Source organism: Chelonoidis abingdonii, chromosome 1 (genome assembly GCF_003597395.2).
Source record: "Chelonoidis abingdonii isolate Lonesome George chromosome 1, CheloAbing_2.0, whole genome shotgun sequence".
Classification (NCBI taxonomy): Eukaryota; Metazoa; Chordata; order Testudines; family Testudinidae; genus Chelonoidis; species Chelonoidis abingdonii.
The window spans coordinates 290,100,470-290,111,958 of NC_133769.1; positions in this window are offsets into that span (position 1 = coordinate 290,100,470).

Sequence of the window (11,489 nt, forward strand, 5' to 3'; positions counted from 1 at the left end):
TTTTTTTCTTTTACCTTTCTTTTCTTTAGTTAAAAGCCTTCTTTTTAAGAACCTGATTGATTTTTCCCTGTTTTTTAGATCCAAGGGGATTGGATCTGGACTTACAAGGAATTGGTGGGAGAAAAGAGGGGGGATGATTAAATTCTCCTTGTGTTAAGATACAAGGGGTTGGATCAGTGTTCACCAGGGACTTGGAGAAGAAGTATCTCAAGACTATCCAGAGAAGGGAGTCAGTATTGGGAGTGGTGGCAGCGAGACCAGATCTAAGCTGGTAGTTAAGCTTAGAGGTGTTCATGCAGGTTCCCACATCTGTACCCTAAAGTTCAGAGTGGGGGTGAAACTTATGACAATGTACTATGTTGAAAAAGGATAGACTGCTGAACTAGGGTCTAGAAGAAGTATGGTGCAGTGGTCTGAGCACAAATTGAGGCATTGGAGAGGTCTGAGTTCTAATACCATCTCTGACTGTAACTCTTTGCTAACTGCAGCCTTTGGCAAATCACTTAATCTTTTTACCACAGTCTGAGAAACTTGGATTAAAATGTATCAGTTATAGTATTTTATTATTAGCTTATAACAGAATTTACAAATAAGTTAAGCAAACTATTAAGCTTCATATATTTCATGAGCATTATTGATAGGACTATGACATAAATGCTAGCCTGCTAAGAAGATTCCATGTATCCAGGTTACTAACATTATTACATAATTGCGGATATCCCTGTTTTCAAGTCCTATCTTGATGTCCTTCTCTATTTAGTTCCCCACTCTCTGAAAAAAATAACTTTTTATTCTCATTTTGAAGTCTGGCCACTCGAAGGAGCTATTGGTCAGTTGAGCTGGTGAAACTGACAGCTGCCTGGCTGAATGCCAATGCTCTGTTTTACACAGCACTCAAAAGACACCATTCAAAACAGATAAAAATATATGCCCTGAAGAGCATATACATTAATCATACAAAACGTAATGAAAGAGTAATGAGATCATTGGGAGAGCACTGGAGGAGGGAGGATTGGGGTAACATCAGCCAGGTAATGCTGTAACTCAAGGCATGTATGCACTATGAAATTATGTCGATTTTATAGAAATAGATCTTTAGAAAGCATTTTTATACAGTCGATCATGTATGTCCCCACTAAGCGCAGTAGGTCAACAGTGGGTGTCCTCAATACTGTGGTTAACATCGACCCATGGAGTGGTGCACTGTGGGTAGCTATCCCACTGTCCCCGCTACCCATTGGAGTTCTGGGTTAAGCTCCCAATGCCTGATGGGGCAAAAATGTTGTCGCGGGTGGTTTTGGGTACATGTCATCAGTTCCCCCTTCCTCCCTCCCTCCCTCCTTGAAAGCAACGGCAAACAATCGTTTCATGCCTTTTTTCCTGGATTACCTGCAGACGCCATAGCGTGGCGCCAGCTCAGCTGTGCACTGCTTTTGTGAGCATTGTAAACACCTCGTGCATTATCCTGCAGTATGTGCAAAGCCTGGCTAAGAGCCACCAGCACGAGGATGACTGTGAGGAGGACATGGACACAGACGTTCCGGAAAGCACAGGATGTGGCAATTGGGATATCATGGTGGCATTGGGGCAGGTTGATACAGTGGAACACTGATTCTGGGCCCAGCAAACAAGCACAGACTGGTGGGACTGCACAGTGTTGCAGGTATGGGATGATTTCACCCACCTTGAAGCACAGGAATGCCAAGATGAGATCTTCCCTGACAGTTGAGAAGCGAGTGGTGATAGCCCTGTGGAATCACCTGACTGCTACCAGTCAGTTGGGAATCAATTCAGAGTGGGCAACTCTACCATGGGGGCTGCTGTGATCCAGGTAGCCAAGGCAATCAATAACCTTCTGCTAACAAGGGTAGTAAGTCTGGAAAATGTGCAGGTCATAGTGGATGGCTTTGCTGCAATGGAGTTCCCTAACTGTGGTGGGACAATAGACGGAATGCATATCCTTATCTTGGCACAAGACCACCTTGCCAAACAGTACATAAACCACCAGGGATACTTCTCAAAGGTGTTGCAAGCACTGGTGGATCACAAGAGCCATTTCATCGACATCTGTGTGGGATGGTTGAGAAAGGTGCATGACGCTGACATCTTTCAGAACTCTGGGCTGTTAGAAAAGCTGCAGGAAGAAACTTTCTTCTCAGACCAGAAAATTACCATTAGGGATGTTGAAATGCTAATAGTTTTCCTTGGGGACCCAGCCTACCCCTTGCTCCCATGGCTCAGAAAGCCATATACAGGCAGACTGGACAGCAGTAAGGAGCAGTTCAACTATAGGCTGAGCAAGTGCAGAATGGTGGTAGAATGTGCCTTTGGATGTTTAAAATGGTGCTGGCACTGTTTGCTGAATAGTTGGACCTCAATGCAACCAATATTCCCTATGCTTACTGTGTGCTCCATAATATCTATGAGAGTAAGAGGGAGACATTTATGGCGGGGTGGGAGGTTGAGGCAAATCTGGCAGCCAATTTTGAACAGCCAGACTCCAGGGCAATTAGAAGAGCACAGCTAGGCACTCTGTGTATTACAGAGGCTTTGAAAAACAGTTTCATGATTGACCAGGCTATGGTATGACAGTTGTGTGTGTTTGTCCTTGATCCAAAACTGCCCCCTTTGTTGAATGTACTTCCCTATAATCCAGTCCCCCTTCCACCTTTGACCACAAATGGCAAAGAAAATAAAGTCACTATTGTTTTGAATCCATTCATTCATTATTTATTTTAAAAAAATGAGATCACTGACAACGCTGACTAGTAAAAGGTAGCCCAGGTGACGTCAGGGAGGAGGGAAGGACAAGGCCTCATTGCTTATTGTAGCCACACTACAAATCAAAGGTGTCTGAATGACAGCCTTCTGTTGCTTGTCCATCCTCTGGAGTTGAGTGGCTGGCGTAGCGTAGACCGGACCTCAGTGAGGACTGAATAAAATTAAGACATTTTTAAAAAATGTAATAAAATCAATAAATGTCTTAGGCCCTATTCTTTCAAAGAGAACCATGTAGGCAAATCCTTGTGCCTTTGCAGAGTTCTGCTGTTTTCAGCAGGGTTCCACATGAGGACATGAATCTCCCTGCTTGGTTCTTTTTGTAGGATCAGGTCTTTGTCCACTTGTGTACCTTTAAATGACGTACCCAGCCAAATACATTCATAGAATCATAGACTTTAAGGTCAGAAGGGACCATTATGATCATCTAGTCTGACCTCCTGCACAATGCAGGCCACAGAATCTCACCCACCCATTCCAGTATCAAACCTGTGTCTCAGCCACTGAAGTCCTCAAATCGTGGTTTAAAGACTTCAAGGTGCAGAGAACCTTCCAGCAAGTGACCTGTGCCCAAGGCTGCAGAGGAAGGCAAATAAAACCCAGGGCTTCTGCCAATCTGCCCTGGAGGAAAATTCCTTCCTGACCCCAAATATGGCGATCAGCTAAACCCTGAGCATGTGGGCAAGACTCACTAACCAGACACCCAGGAAAGAATTCTCTGTAGTAACTCAGATCCCATCCCATCTAACATCCCATCTCACGCCATTGGGCATATTTACCGCTAGTAGTCAAAGACGAATTAATTGCCAAAATTAGGTTATCCCATTATACCATCTCCTCCATAAACTTATCATAAACATTGCAAAAAGGTACATCGAAATAGAGTTCAGTTTTCTGACTCACATGGCAACAGTTTACTCTCTGCCTTAACTCCATATTCCTTTTGCTAGGAAAGGATGAAGGAAGGGAAGGTGTGGGAGAGATTACCTCAAAATGATGTTTTTTGTATTTTATGAAAGAAAAGAGTAAATTCCATCTAAGCCTTTCATTTAAAATAGCAGAAATTACACAAGAAATCATATCCGTTTGCCTCTCAATTCCTATCTTTGTAGTTTCCATTCATATTCTTATTGACCTGGAAAAATAACACAGATGTTTCACTGATATTCACACTGCTTAATTGAAGTCATTAATGCTTTCCTTATCCTGTAGGACAAGCAGAAGCACTTCTTGAGAGTACGTTAGAACAGCTAACAGAGACCAGCACTTCAATGAGAAATTCCTGCAGATGTCACAGTTAGCTTCATCTGTTTTTTGCCAGTATGTAATTCTTTAAAAGGCATAATTTCAGAAGAGTAACCAGTAGTGAGCTTTATGGCTACATTCCTTTTTACACAACTGTTAGGCCCCATCTTTACTGAAACTTTAATCATGGAACAGTTTAAAAAATTGATTTAACATCATGGTTTAAGCTAATTCAGGTTAAACAGTTTGTCTCTGTCCACCCTGGTCAGGAAAACAGTGCTTAAAATGAGTGAACCAGAGGAACAGTAAATTGTTTGAATACGTCCCACGTAGTGAAACTTCTAGTGTAGACAGAATCTCTGGTGTAGCCAAGATCTACATACAAATCTAGCACTCAAGTCAGCACAGAATTCTCCCTCAGATACAAAGTCAAAAGAAGTTGTTCAAATTTAGTTTGACAAGATCAGTGTTTTCAGATTTTACATATGTAATTCTTGTCATTTCTTCCTTAAATTGTTTAAATTATGTTGGTTCAAAATATTAGGGGATGGTTTTATAAAAGAAGAGTCAAATGAAAGGGCTGCCTATGGACCAACTTCTGTCAAAATATCACCAGTTTTCTTTGGGAATCAGAAAAGTTGTGTATCAAAGTCTGTGGGAGTCTTATTTAATTATAATTTCTGGTAGTGCATGAGCTTTAATGAGAGATGAAATGAAGCTGATATTAATTTCTTGCTTCCCATTTTTGACCTATCTATTTGATTTGCAGAGCCATGCAACTAAATATGTCTGAACTAATCTTATCCTTATTAGCCATGTTAAATTCACAACTGAGTGTAAGGTAAAGTGCCCAAAAGACTTCTCTACTTGAAAAGGGAAAATAATAACATGATTTAAAAAATTGAAATAAATGTCCATTAAAACATATACCATAATTTTCCCCCACTTTTCATTGAAATTTCAAAATTTTTCCCACTGTCTCTACTTAAAAATGATCCAGGAAGTTTTGTGACCTTTCTTTTTGCATTGGCCTAAGCATGCCTATATTGCCAATGTTTTATCAAGGGGCTCCTACAAATCTTTTCCTGTGATAAACCTGTATGTACAATATGTGGGGTGCTTGTATTAGCATACAGGTTGGTGCAGGAAAAGGGCAATTTATATTAATTTGTACTCCCATTTAAATAAAAATATTTTACCATGTCTGCAAAAAGAGAGAGAGGGAACAACAATTAGCAAACAAACTTACTGGTAATGCTTGTACTTTAAGCATGTGAGTAACTCCATTTCCTTACAATTCCTTGCTAAACTGGAGCCAGGCTGAACATACTGCTAATATACCACAGTGTTCATCTGGCACAGCTTCCTTCTAGGAGAATCTGAATTGTTTTGAATACATATGACAGTGCAATTCAAAGGCAAAAGATTTGCTCTTTAGAGATATTTTAGGAGACCCAAGGATAAAAATGATCTCTCATAGAGAAGATTTTGCAGTATCGCAGGAGGTAGAGGGTGACTCCTTTGAAGAGAGGGAAATCATTCCAAAATTCTATTCAGTATGATGGCAGAATTTTAACAAGGGGCTCGGGTTCCCATGAACCCACTCTAGCACATCACTGCCATGTTATATTTAGAACCAAGAAACTATAAGAAAATTGTGATACTAAGTCAAAACAAACTAAAATCTCATTCACAATTCAGCACTATTACTAGTTGACTGACTTCAAGCTAGATTTTAAAGCCTGTTATGCCAAATTAAATGCTCTATTGGAGATTTCCCCTAGTTACAAGGTTCCAGGAATGACCATGACAGCTTAAAGTCAATCCAACAAACAAACAACACTCTGTTGTAGTGTTTTTAACCACCATATGTTCTACTCTGGGTCTCCATCTATGTTTTCCACTTCATATATCTTTGTGGAAATTCCGGTAGACTCTATTAGAATTCTTCAACTGGTCTTTATGGGGCTGTTTACTACTTACATTGGTTTCTACTGAAGGAGCCAGTAGATCATTAAATCTGTTGCTGTTGAATTCACTGGGAAATACTCACGTGATTAAAGTTAGGCATGCATTTAAATACTTTGCTGAACTGTAGCTTAGTGCTATATTGTAGCTATGGAACCATTGGTCTTGATAACTGATGTCCCAAACTTATTGATATGTAACAAATATTTCTTTCTATATCTGTGAGTATGGATTAGCACATTCTCATTTCAATGGGTGGATGTGACAGGGAGGCATGCTACTCACCCACCTCTTCCATGAACACAGACTTCTTGCTTGTAAACACCACTGAGTAATTTATTTACAGTGTTTTAATGCCTCCACCGATACATTGGAGTGTATCCACACCTAAACACACTGTGTCTGAACTCTCTAACCCCTTCATCATAAAGGGAGAGTGGGGGGGAAGGTGTCTTTCCTCAGAGGACTCTCTTTGTAAGCCTTTTGTTTCCTCCCCTTCTTTCCTATTCCCTTTTATACAGTTTCCCTGTTAATGGGCTAATTGACTCACTAGCCCCAATCTGGCCTGGTAATCAGGTATACTTCTGTCCAGGGAGGCCTTCTCCAGGGGGATCTAATTAATACTAAGAGTGACCAAAGTGCTGACTCAAGTGCTAGCCCTCAGCACTCAGTCATTATCAGCATGGGGCAGTGTAAGCTATTTATCAGTTTTACAAACAGTTCTGTAAGCTGAACATATTTGACATGGAAGTCAGAGAGAAACAGTAAACATGGAACTGAATGATTCAGTTTTCACAGAGTCACTTCTGAGAGCTAAACCACATTTTTATGTACCTTATAAATAACACTGTTCTTCAGGTATTGTACAGCAAATTTTCTCTTTCATACAAACATAAAGTTGTGTTAATCAGTAGGTTCAAAAGCAATTTTCTAATTGGATAATACGAGGGCATGCGCTCATAAGTCTACTATATTGTGACGTCTAATGCCACCAAAGTATATTTCAACCCATTCAGTACCATAGAGTATAGGACATATATTCAGCAAAGAAGTATTTGCATGATCCCATGGATATGTATTATTGCCCAGACCGTGTACTGAAAATAATTAAAAAGTATTTGAAACAGTGGTGGGCAACCTGCAGGCCATCAGGGTAATCTGATAGCGGGCTGCAAGCCATTTTGCTGATGTTGACTGTCCGCAGGCATGGCCCCCTGCAGCTCCCAGTGGCTGTGGTTCACCATTCCTGACCAGTGGGAGCTGGCCGCTGCTTGGTTTACCGCAACTCCCAATGATGAGCCGCAACCATTGGAAGCTGAAGGGGGCCGTGCTTGCGGACAGTCAACATCAGCAAAATGTCTCATGGCCGCAATCAGATTACCCTGATGGACCGCATGCAACCAGCTACCCGCCACTGATTTGAAAGGTATGGCTCTGGACATTAACTCTTTTTTTATAACATTCCTTTATACGGAGCTTTATCGGGAGGGTATATGGATATACATTGTATTTCATGCAAAATAAAAAAACTTAACCTGTTTTTTTAGGTCTGGTAATCTGGGCCTTTTAAAAAGGCTACCAGCTTGACTTGAAAAGATTTTACAACATTTATGACTCGCATGATAGACATCCAAACCTCTTTGTTCCTTAAAATATGCTGCAGATAGCCATCATACCCTAGAACTGAATTTGTGTAGGAAATGTTAAAGCTTTAACCGAGTGCAAGCATACAATATGCATTTTAGTTCAGCTATATTTAAATATATACACCTAGGAACAAAGAATGTCGGCTGTGCTTACAGGACTTACTTAATACTGTACTTACTTTATCTAGGGAAGCAGTCACTCTGCAAAGGATTTAGGGGTTGGGATGAATAATCAGCTGTACATGAACTCCCAGTGTGCTCATGTGACACCGTAGCCAAAAGAGCTAATGTGATCCTGGGATGAATAAACAGGGGAACTTTGAGTAGGAAATGTGAGAGGTTATTTTACCTCTGACCTGGTCACTGGTGCAACCGCTGCTGGAATACTGTGTCCAGTTCTGGTGCCTGCAGGATGTTGATATATTGGTGAGGGTTTAGTGAAGATCCACAAGAATAATTAAATAATCCAGCACATCCCTCCCCCACGCCACTTCCCGCCGCCCCCATTGGCCTGGGACGGTGAACCGTGGCCAGTAGGAGCCACGGTCCGCCGAACCTGCTGACGCGGCAGATAAACAAACTGGCCCAGCCCGTCAACGGGCTTACCCTGGTGAGCTACATGCCAGAGGTTGCTGACCCCTGCCTTATAGTAACAGACTCAAAGAGCTAAATCTATTTATCTTAATAAAGAAAATATTAAGGGGTCACTTGATTGCAGTCTATAAGAATCTACATGGAAAACAAGTATTGAATAATGGGCTTTTCAACCTAGAAAAAAAAGTATAAAACTATCCAAAGGCTAGAAGCTGAGCCTAGACAAATTCAGACTGGAAATAAGGTGTATATTTTTGATAGTGAGGTTAATTAACCATTGGAACAATTTACCAAGGACAGTGATAGAGAATCCATCACTGACAATTTTTAAACCAAGATTGGATGTTTTCTAAAAGATTTTCTCTAGGAATTATTTTGGGAAAGTTCTATGACCTGTGTTATATGGGAGGCCAGACTAGATTATCACAGTGGTCCCTTTTGGCTTTGTAATCTATGAAGCTATGAAGTATGGGGTTACATTTTGCTTGCTAGATTGGCAAACATAATTTCTTATATACGTACTATTCAGCACCCAGTGCAATATTCTGACCACTCTTTTATAGGAACTGTAGACCATATTTATATCTTGCAATAATTGCATATTCTATTCACTTCTTATTTCTTCTTGAACATCTGCCACTAAATTTATGTGTTTATTTTTTCCCCAGCATTTGCTGTTTTCTTGTACATCCAAAAGAAACAGTCTATTTTGTATTATGGTTATTTTTTTCCTGTTGAGAAATGTGCCTGCAAATGAGTTTATTGACTGCTTCACTTGAAAGCAAGTTATCGTATAAAAAATTATGTGTGAGAACTGGTGCGTTCATTATAGCTGACCTACTGGGATATCAGCAATGCAATAATCCAAGTTTGTTGCTTAGATTATGTTCTATATAAAGCTTCCAACATATTTTGTTTATATTATTGATAATAATCAGGATTTTGTTTCCTCCATTCCAAGGGAAACACATGGACATATGTTTATTTTATTTCTCAGAACATATGCCTCTCTTTTTTTTATACTCTTGGTTTATTGCCATTTAAGCAAGCCATTATGTCATATACATATAGAATTTGGGAATCTGAAAATATTAAAAGTAAAATTTTAAAAGCTTTCTCCATTAATTACTGCTTATCCTTATTGTATTCTACATGCCTGTGCTGAGGCTCAGGTGCTTTGATAAGATGGAAAAGGCCATTTTATAAATAAAACTAATGTCTCAAATGTAGGCCGTGCAAGGCATTTTATGTCGACCTAGCTGTGGATGTGGATGTGTCTACACTTAAATTTCACTCTCGCCAACATAACTGCCCTGCTATGCCAAGTTAATAACACCACCTCCCCTATAGGTGTAGAGTCAAGGTCAATGGACTTAGGTTGATGCAGTGTCAATGCAGACATTGTGTTACTTACATTGACTGTTACTGGGCTCCAGGAGCTGTCCCACAGTGACTGCTCTGGTCACTGTTGTAAACTCTGCACCAGTGCCCAAGGCTCAGGTGGACAAGAAGCCACCCTTCCCATTTAAAGCCCTGCAAATTTTTAAAATTCCTTTTCCTTGGTTACTCAGCTTGGCGAGCATTCCTAGCAGCTCTCCAACGTTTTGTGCAACTGCCTAGTTGACCATGCTGGCTATACACTGCAGACATCAAGTTCACAGGAGGTGTTGGATCTCCTGAGTCTGTGGGAAGAAGAGGCTATGCAGGCACAGCTCTGATCCAGCTGTAGAAACATCAACGTCTATGAACAGATTGCTCAAGGCATGCAGGAAAAGGGCTACAACAGGGACCAGCAGCAGTGCCACTTGAAAGCCAAGGACCTATGGCAGGTGTACCAGCAGGCAATGGACACTAAGAATCAATTTTGTGAAGAGCCACAGACCTGCCACCTCTACAAATAGCTGCATGCCATCCTTGGTAGAGACCCCACCCCCCAAGAGCCCTGTGGATACTTTGGAGGAGCCTGAGTCATAGGCCCCCACTGTGAACAGCAAGGAGGTGGAGGTGGGCAAGGGAGAGGAGGAGGAATATGGGGGACAGATGACCAGGGGATCCAGCTGTGCATCAAGCCAGGACATGATTTTGACTCCACTGCAGTCCAGCCAGTCCCAACAGATGAGCATGACAATGTGATCCCACCAGTCAGTGCTTGTTTCTCAGGCCCAGAACTGGTGCTTCACTATCTGAAGCTGCTCCATGAATGCCATCAACAGCCTTGAAAATTAGGACCAATATGAGCTGATATTTGGTATTCTCAATATTTAGTCACCCATCAGATGACATGAACAAGATCAGCACTTTACTAGCTTTACCTAGTCCAGATTTATGTACTCCCAGCTGTGTGTGGATTGCCGAGGTTCTTGCCACTAGTTTGGCATTTCAGGCACTGCCACAGGCTATGTATTCACTTTTCACCCAGCGTCATTGTGCCTCAGTGGGTCACAATTGAGAATACCAAATTCAGGACAAATTACTAACAAATAGGGCAGACACATCCCAGAACTGGTGGTTATTTTCCCACAAGATATACTGAACCAGAACCAAAGTAAACTTTTGTCTCACCACACTGGCTAACAAGAAGAAATGCAGCCTTCTTAGGTACTCCAGTTCTGGATTCAAAACCCGGACACTAGACTTAATGATGAGCAGTTATTTAAAACCAATTTAATAAACCAAAGGGTTCTTCTGATCCCAAAGGACCAGCCACATACCCATGTCACTGTACAACTCAATATATAATTCAGACAACACCTGGCAATACACATGCAGAGATGGAGAAAAATTCCCCCAGGCCTGCATAGACAAAGGACAGAAGATTTGTGAACAAACCTCCTCCACTGACCTTCAGGATGTCAACAAAGATGAGGCAGTGCTGAGTCTCCTTTCCTTGGTCTCATAGGAAGTGGGAAGAAAACAGGTAGCCTGACCCATCCCTCAATGGGAGGTTTCTTCAGTCCTGCCCCTTAGGATATGAGTGTAAGTCTGGGGGAAACTACAACCCCCATCCTGCAGCAGAGAGGAAAGGATTTGGGAGCACTAGGTATGGCTTCTCAATCCACTCTTGCTCTGGGGTAACAGGGGATTTTGGGAAAGCATCTTGTTTCACCCTGTTTCCCACCAGGCAGTTGAAGGAGGCCCTTCACTTCTGCTCTGTTTGTGATGAAATATTTGGGGGGATCTTCTTCATTCTCCTTTTTACTGAGACAAAAATCATTTTGTTCTGGTCTGTGAGCACAAGTTCCAGGGCTAGGACTATTA